Genomic DNA, 7777 nt, shown 5'->3' with positions numbered 1-7777 from the left:
TTATATTTGGCTTACAAAATAGCTAGAAGATGTAGTAGGTAGAATGCACATAGAATTGGCATTCCCTAAATAATGTTTATAGAAGATTAACCTTACTCTTACATATAGGTTATAAAATGTTTAAAAAAGATAAAAGTAGTAGATAAGTACACTACTGGACAACCATGTGACATAGTTATGGCCTCTAAAGTGCTGGCTTTTCAAGAGAAGAAGAGATTAACTTGAACCCTCTGAAAAATTGTTGTAGGTATCTTTGGACTTGGATTTGGGGGATTGAGAGAAAATGGAACTTATGATGACTCTTGCTGCAGCAAGACAATCAAATTATGTAGAAAAGTTTAATACTGAGCAGATAGTGGTAATTAGAAATGATTCTCATTTAACGACTTTGAAGGCAACATACGAATTTCAAGATTCCTGCAAGTGATTAATCTTTTCTCTACATGATAAATTGAATTGAATTTCTATGTTTGGACTCAGTGAATGCTGATGGGCTCAAAAGTCTCCTTTTAAATCCATTTTTAAAAAATTCGTTGCCTCTCTTCCTTCTATTCATAACTGTAAGAAATGTTCTTCAGATTGTGGAGAGTTCTAAATGGATTGATTGCTCGTTTTAAATAGCTCTCTCATTTCCTTTGGGGAAGGAATTGTACTTTTAAGAAGGCCTGCTCTGAGGCATAATGCAAGATCATGATTCAGGGCTCCTCTTATATTTTCAAGCAGGAATATGAAATGAGACACCTACAGTACCTGAGGAGAGTTAGAATTTTTCTCAGAAGACAATAGACTTTGTTGTTTTATCTGAATTGGGCGTGTGAATGTGGGGTATGCGAATTCACATCCGGGAGCCTTCAAAGAAAGGGCAATGTAGGGAATGCTGAGAAGCATGAGAAATGAAGCACTAAAGGAGCAGAATATATCCTTCTAAGGAAAGAGGCTGTGACAGAGAGGAGGGGAGATTTAGGCTGACAGACAAGGAAGTGGGAGGATAGAAGTTTTCAAAGGTTAACAACTTAATGAATGTTAAATTTCCAAAAATAGAAAAAATAAGATGTATGTTCTCATTTAAGAACTCGACATTCAGAGTTAAGAATGTTATTTTACTTCAATAATACAACTCCTAACAGAGAAAAGAGCCTGCAATCTAAGTATCAGGGTTGAAATATACCTTCCCTTAGGAATCACAAGTTCAAAGTCCAGCTGGCTCTGTGGATCTCCCTCCAGTCCCACTGAGGGACTAATTGAAGAATGGGCTGTGAGGAGATATCTTTATTGGGGTCTTTCAGAAGAAGATCTTCAGAACCAAAGTATTTTGTAGTTTGAATGGACTTAAAATGAGTCTCTGAGGTTCCAGACTCTAAAGAAATTCTAACTCTTGGGGAAGGTTTGGAAGGCTTTTTATTTATAATGTTTCCAAATAAAAAATGGTATCCAGCTGTTCTCCTGATTTGGTCTTTGCCAAAACCAGAAGAAGAAGAAAGGATCTTAGATCACAAAGACAGGATTGTTTAAACATAGGGAGATACTTGCTACTTTGGTTCAGTAGAAACACAAATTCTAAGGCAGAGCTTTGCCACTATCAGATGAAAGAGGACAAATTATGAAAAGTGTATGAGCCTCAATTTCCTCTTCTTTAGAAAAATGGTATTGTACTAGATTCTCATTCATGTCACTTATATAGTTAGTGGTAGAGCTGTGTCTGGAATCCAAGCTTCTGGATACCATCCACTCCCTTAACCCATTATCCATCTTCAACCTGTGCAATAAAAGGCTTGATACAAACTGAGGAAAGAGAGATGATAATTTGTTTGGAAAGAGCTGGTTAGAGCTGAGCATTTGAAGGGATGGGGTGCTTCCTTACTATCATGCCACTTTGGGGAAATGTTTCAAGAAAACCTTAGGAATGCTAAAACTGGTACCTGACTTTCACCTAGAAAAGTTTAATGATGAATGAGTGGCTTCAGTTGCCTCTGTGAACACAGTGAAAATAAGCACACTGGATACAAGCTACCCTTTGATCAACAACAGGTAAGGGCACTTATTTCCTATAGTTTGCATACAGCAACAGGTCTTCAGTATTTGAAAACTTCCCACCCAATAGATGGAATAGACTAAAAGTCTCTGTAGAGGCAGGAGAAGCAGACCAGAAACAGGAGCCAGGTGTAGTTATTCAGAGGTGCATCACCTATAACAAGGCACGATGCAGCATGAGGTCTCTGCCATGAATCTGAAAAGAACCCACAAAGTCTTTCATGAAACACAGAACCAGTACATTTCCCTGGGCCACACATAAGACCCCAAGACATTAGAACTTGCTCTTCTGAACCTCTTCAAGGAGACCTACAAACCACTGCTCAAGGAAATAAGAGAGGACATAAACAAATAGAAAAACATTCTGTCCTCATGGATAGGAAGAATCAATATCATGAAAATGGCCATACTGCCCAAAGTAATTTATAGATTCAATGCTATTCCCATCAAACTACCATTGACATTCTTCACAGAATTAGAAAAAACTACTTTAAATTTCAAATGGAATCAAAAAGAGCACTTATAGCCAAGACTATCCTAAGCCAAAAGAACAAGGCTGGAGGCATCACACTGTATAACTTCAAACTATACTATGAGGCTACAGTAACCAAAACAGCATGGTACTGGTACCAAAACAGACAAATAGATCAATAGAACAGAACAGAGACCTCAGAAATAATACCACACATCTACAGCCATCTGATCTTTGACAAACCTGACAGAAACAAGCAATGGGGAAAAGATTCCCTATTTAATAAATGGTGTTGGGAAAACTGGCAAGCCATACGCAGAAAACTGAAACTGGACTCCTTCCTTATACCTTATACAAAAATTAACTCAAGATGGATTAAAGACTTAAATGTAAAACCCAAAACCATAAAAATCCTAGAAGACAACCTAGACAATACCATTCAGGACATAGGCATGGGCAAAGACTTCATGACGAAAGCACCAAAAGCAATTGCAACAAAAGCCAAAAATGACAAATGGGATCTAATTAAACTAAAGAGTTTCTGCACAGCAGAAGAAACTAGCATCAGAGTGAACAGACAACCCACTGAATGGGAGGAAATTTTTACAATATACCCATCTGACAAAGGTCTAATATCCAGAACCTACAAGGAACTTAAACAAATTTACAAGAAAAAAACAACCCCATCAAAAAGTGGGCAAAGGATATGGACAGACACTTCTCAAAATAAGACATTTCTGTGGCCAACAAACATATGGAAAAAAAGGTCATCATCAGTGATCTTTAAAGAAATGCAAATCAAAACCACAATGAGATACCATGTCACACCAGTCAGAATGGTGATTATTAAAAAGTCAAGAACAATAGATGCTGGTGAGGCTGTGAAGAATTAGAAACACTTTGGCACTGTTGATGGGAAAGTAGATTGGTTCAACCATTGTGGAGGACAGTGTGGTAATTCCTCAGGGATCTAGAATCAGAAATACCATTTGACCCAGAAATCCCATTACTGGGTATATACCCAAAGGAATATAAATCATTCTACTATAAAGACATATGCACATGTATGTTTATTGCAGCAGTATTTACAATAGCAAAGACATGGCAACCCAGACCATCAATGACAGACTGAAAAAAGAAAATGTGGTACACATATACCATGGAATACTATGCAGCCGTAAAAAGAATGAGATCATGTCCTTTGCAGGGACATGGATGAATCTAGATGCCATCATCCTCAGCAAACTAACACAGGAACAGAAAACCAAACACCACATGTTGTCACTCTTAAGTTTGAGTTGGACAATGAGAATACATGGACACAGGGAGGTGAACAACACACTGAGGCCTGTCATGGGGTGCGGAGCAAGGGGAGGGAGAACATTAGGACAAACACCTAATGCATGCAGGGCTTGAAACCTAGATGACGAGTTGATAGGTAAAGCAAACCACCATGGCAAATGTATACCTATGTAACAAATCTGCATGTTCTGTACATGTACCCCAGAACTTAAAGTAAAAATTTTTTAAAGCAATATTTTTTTAAAAAAAGAAATAGCTCTTCCCTTCTCATTATACCTCTTTCTTATACCCAACTTTTAAGACACCAGAAATTTTAGTAGTATCTGAAAGTTAGAAAGTAGGAAAAGTGAAGAAAGAAAAATAAGTGGGGAAGGAAAGGAGGGAAGGAGAGATAGAAGAAAAGAAACTTAGCATAATCCCTTTCCCTACCATAAACTTCTTTTTTTTTCCCTTTCCTTTTTTTTTTTTTTTTGTTTTTTGTTTTTTGTTTTTTAGACAGAGTCTTGCTCTGTTGCCCAGGCTGGAGTGCAGTGGCTGTAATCTCTGCCCACTGCAACCTCCACCTCCCTGGTTCACGTGATTCTCCTGCTCAGCCTCCTGAGTAACTGGGACTATAGGCGTGCACCACCACACCCAGTTAATTTTTGTATTTTTAGTAGAGACAGGGTTTTGCCATGTTGGCCAGGCTGGTCTTGAACTCCTGACCTCAGGTGAGCCACCTACTTCAGCTTCCCAAAGTGCTGGGATTACAGGCATGAACTACCACCCCCGACGCCTACCATAAGTTTCTAAATATGGGTCAAGCCTGAGCTGCTGAGCCACAGTGGGGAAGGGAGAAGTCTGAGATTGGATGAGAGATTACAATTTTGATCTTAGGCTCAAGTGGACTTAAAATACTTTTTAAAGAGGCGGGTAGACTATTGTTCAGCAATGACTCACGCCCCTTTAACTCTGGAGGAGTATGCTGCCTTGCTTATTTAAGCATTGGGTTGGAAGTGAGTATGTGAACATTCCAAGCCCAGGCCTGCAGTTGAAAGCATGAGTGTTTTCTGTCACCCTCTGGAAATTCCTGACTTCACTAAGAGAAGAACATGCCCCAGAAAGACTGCCCCTCCAGCTGGGACCTCATAATGAGACAAATGGAGTAGAGCTATATCTTAGTTAGTTTGGCCTGCAATAACAAAATAGCTTAGACTGGGTGGTTTATAAACAATGGAAATGTAGTTCTCGCTTTTCTAGAGGCTTGAAATCTGGGATCAGGGTGCCCTTATAATCAGGGTCCTCTTCCAGGTGGCAAACTGTCATCTTCTCATTGTATCCTCACATGGGCAAAAGAGGGTGAGCTCTTTAGGGTCCCCTTTACTCATTCATGAAGGCGCCACCTTCATGACCTAATTGCCTCCCAAAGGCCTCACCTCTTAATAGCACCACATTGAAGGTTAGGCTTTCAATATCTGAGTAGGGGAGGGGGTGACACAAACATTCAGTCCCTTGCAAACTACTACAGGCAACCTGAACAACTGCAGCCTGATGCAGAGCCACTCAGCCGAACCACTTGCCCATGAGCATGAGAAACAAAGCATATTGCCTGAGTTTGAGGATGGTTGTTGTACATCATTATTGTAGCAATAGCTGACTGAGATCAATAGTAATACATTCACATAGATTAAAAGCCAAGGAGACTAAAAAGATATTCAGTGAAAAGTTTCCCTCCCTCTACAGTTATTCCAGCCAATAACTTCTCCTTCCCATCAGCAAATATTTGTATTTCTTCCTTGGTGATATTCCAAGTGATATTTAGTGCATACATAATTAAATATGAATATATATGCTTTCTTTTTTATTACATATAGTTTATGGTATTCACTCTCCTGCTCTTTTTCGCCTTTAGTATTTTATGTCACTATATAAAGAACATCATTTTTTGCTACAACATGGCATCCATTATATTAATGTATGGATGTTAGTTTCTAATACAGTACCTGAAAAGGATCAAAAAAGGTTAGGAGATTTGCCCAACATATCATCCAGAAGTAGTCATGAAGAAATGATGGGATGAGACTGAAAAGCTGTATCAGGAGAGGATAAAACTGTTTCCTGCCTTGAACCCTACTGAGCTTAGACCATTCAATAAGCCAGTTGTTATTGGGATTAAAAGTTAATACATATCAGTCACTTAGAAAAGTGTCTGGCATGTATTAAGTGCTCAGTATATATTTAGTATTATAATTACCATTTTCATAATCTGCACCCTTCCTTCTCAGGTTCACCCCAATCAATATATTGGAAACCTCTGAGGTGGCATAGTTGGCCTCCTTCAATCCCCCCACTGACCCAATTTTTTTATAGTTCTTATTCCCCTTGACTTCTCTGCAACTTTGAATACGATTTTCCCCTCCTTCCCCTCTGTCCAGCTTTGGCGGAACTGACCTCACACTATGAAAGTTTCAAGGATTCTTCTTTCACCCTTCTGAGAACTCCTAGGCTGTGTCCTCATCCCTTCTCATTGTCAATGTTTCACATTGGACCAGCACCATGTAGATTTTGGAGTCAGAGAGATTGGTTCAAATCTGAGGAATATGTTAATTCTTATGCAATCTGGGACCTTGCTGAGCATCATTTTTTTCTAACACATAAAATGGAGGGAATTACCCATAGTCCACAAGATTTTTGTGAGGTTTAAATGAGATAAAATAGATAATGTGCATAGCACGTAGTAGCTTCACAATAAATGTTATCTCCCTTAACTGCATTTTTTTTATCCTCCCTTTCCTTACCAACAGTTTTTGTCATTTCCATGGTTTCACCTGCTATCTCTATGTAAGCAATCCCCACATCTCTATATATCACCTCATTCCTATTTTACAGACAAGTAAACAAAGTTTCACCTTTTTCTCTGTCCACGGACCTGTTAGACATCACAAAGAAATGTCATTGGCCTCTCCATTGCAACAGATCCAAACCAGTCTTTCTTCGCCCACTGATTCCCAATTATTCTCACCCCTTGTCCCTCTCACTTCTGTGAATGATGCTAGTTACCCATTCTTCAAACCTCACAGTCCTCTTCAATTCTTTCCTCTCCCATTGCTCATCTTTCCATTCATTTGCCAAGCCCACACCTTCACAATGATTCTTAAGAAATCAAAGGTCTTCAGAGCTGGGAGAAATTTTCATGCTCACACAGGAAACCATCTCCATTCCACAGATGAAGCAAACTGAGATCTGTAGGAATAAGGGGAGGTTTAATTGGAAGAGAGGTTGGACCAACATCTAAGTCCTCTGACATGCAGGACAGTGTTCTTTCCATGACACCTCACCGATAGACTTCTTTCTCAACATTTCTGCTGCCTTCGCTGTGGTGCAAGCCATCACTATGCCTGTTCCTTTATGACAGCAGCCTTCTACCTCTCCTCCTGGTCTCGGTTCATTTACTCTTCCTGACTAATCTCATGACAGCACAGCTCTTCCACCATTAGGCAGGAGTATGGTGTCTGCTCTGGTGCCCACAGTGTAGACCTACAGGACTGTTTTTCATGCTTGGCCTTTTATGTAATCACCTTCACAGCTTCAGCCATATTCATATTCACATACATTTTAACATTTATGTAATGGTTTTCTCAACTGAGCTTTACATGGACTCACTTTTTTCTACTTAACTTCATTCTTAGCAATCATCATCTGTGAAATCATGAGTTGGGATCACTAGTATATTTGTGAATGTATGTTGAAATATATACCACCATTAAAATTAAAAGATGCTTTCCTGTTTGGCACCTAAAAGCATGTCAAGGACCACATTACAGAGACACTAAACCAGCAAATGAGTGAATATTCAAGGATGACAGTATTTGGTGTGAAGAAAATTTTCGAACAATTAGAATATTCTGAAAATGAGGTGCTAAGTTTCACTAGAGATATGCAAACCAAGATTGGTCAATAAGGGATGTTGTAGAGGAAATATATCCATTAGAA

The 7777-nt window shown here is 39.1% G+C and overlaps 1 long non-coding RNA gene across 1 annotated transcript in view; it reads right to left on the bottom strand.

The window, feature by feature from the left end:
- The window catches only part of LOC105548610, a 311543-nt gene that overhangs the window by 139071 nt on the left and 164695 nt on the right, over positions 1-7777 (bottom strand). The gene's annotated exons all lie outside the window — the stretch shown is intronic.

The sequence above is a fragment of the Mandrillus leucophaeus genome, unplaced genomic scaffold, assembly GCF_000951045.1.
Source record: "Mandrillus leucophaeus isolate KB7577 unplaced genomic scaffold, Mleu.le_1.0 Scaffold417, whole genome shotgun sequence".
In the NCBI taxonomy this organism is placed as follows: domain Eukaryota; kingdom Metazoa; phylum Chordata; class Mammalia; order Primates; family Cercopithecidae; genus Mandrillus; species Mandrillus leucophaeus.
This window is presented reverse-complemented; position numbering and strand designations above follow the sequence as displayed.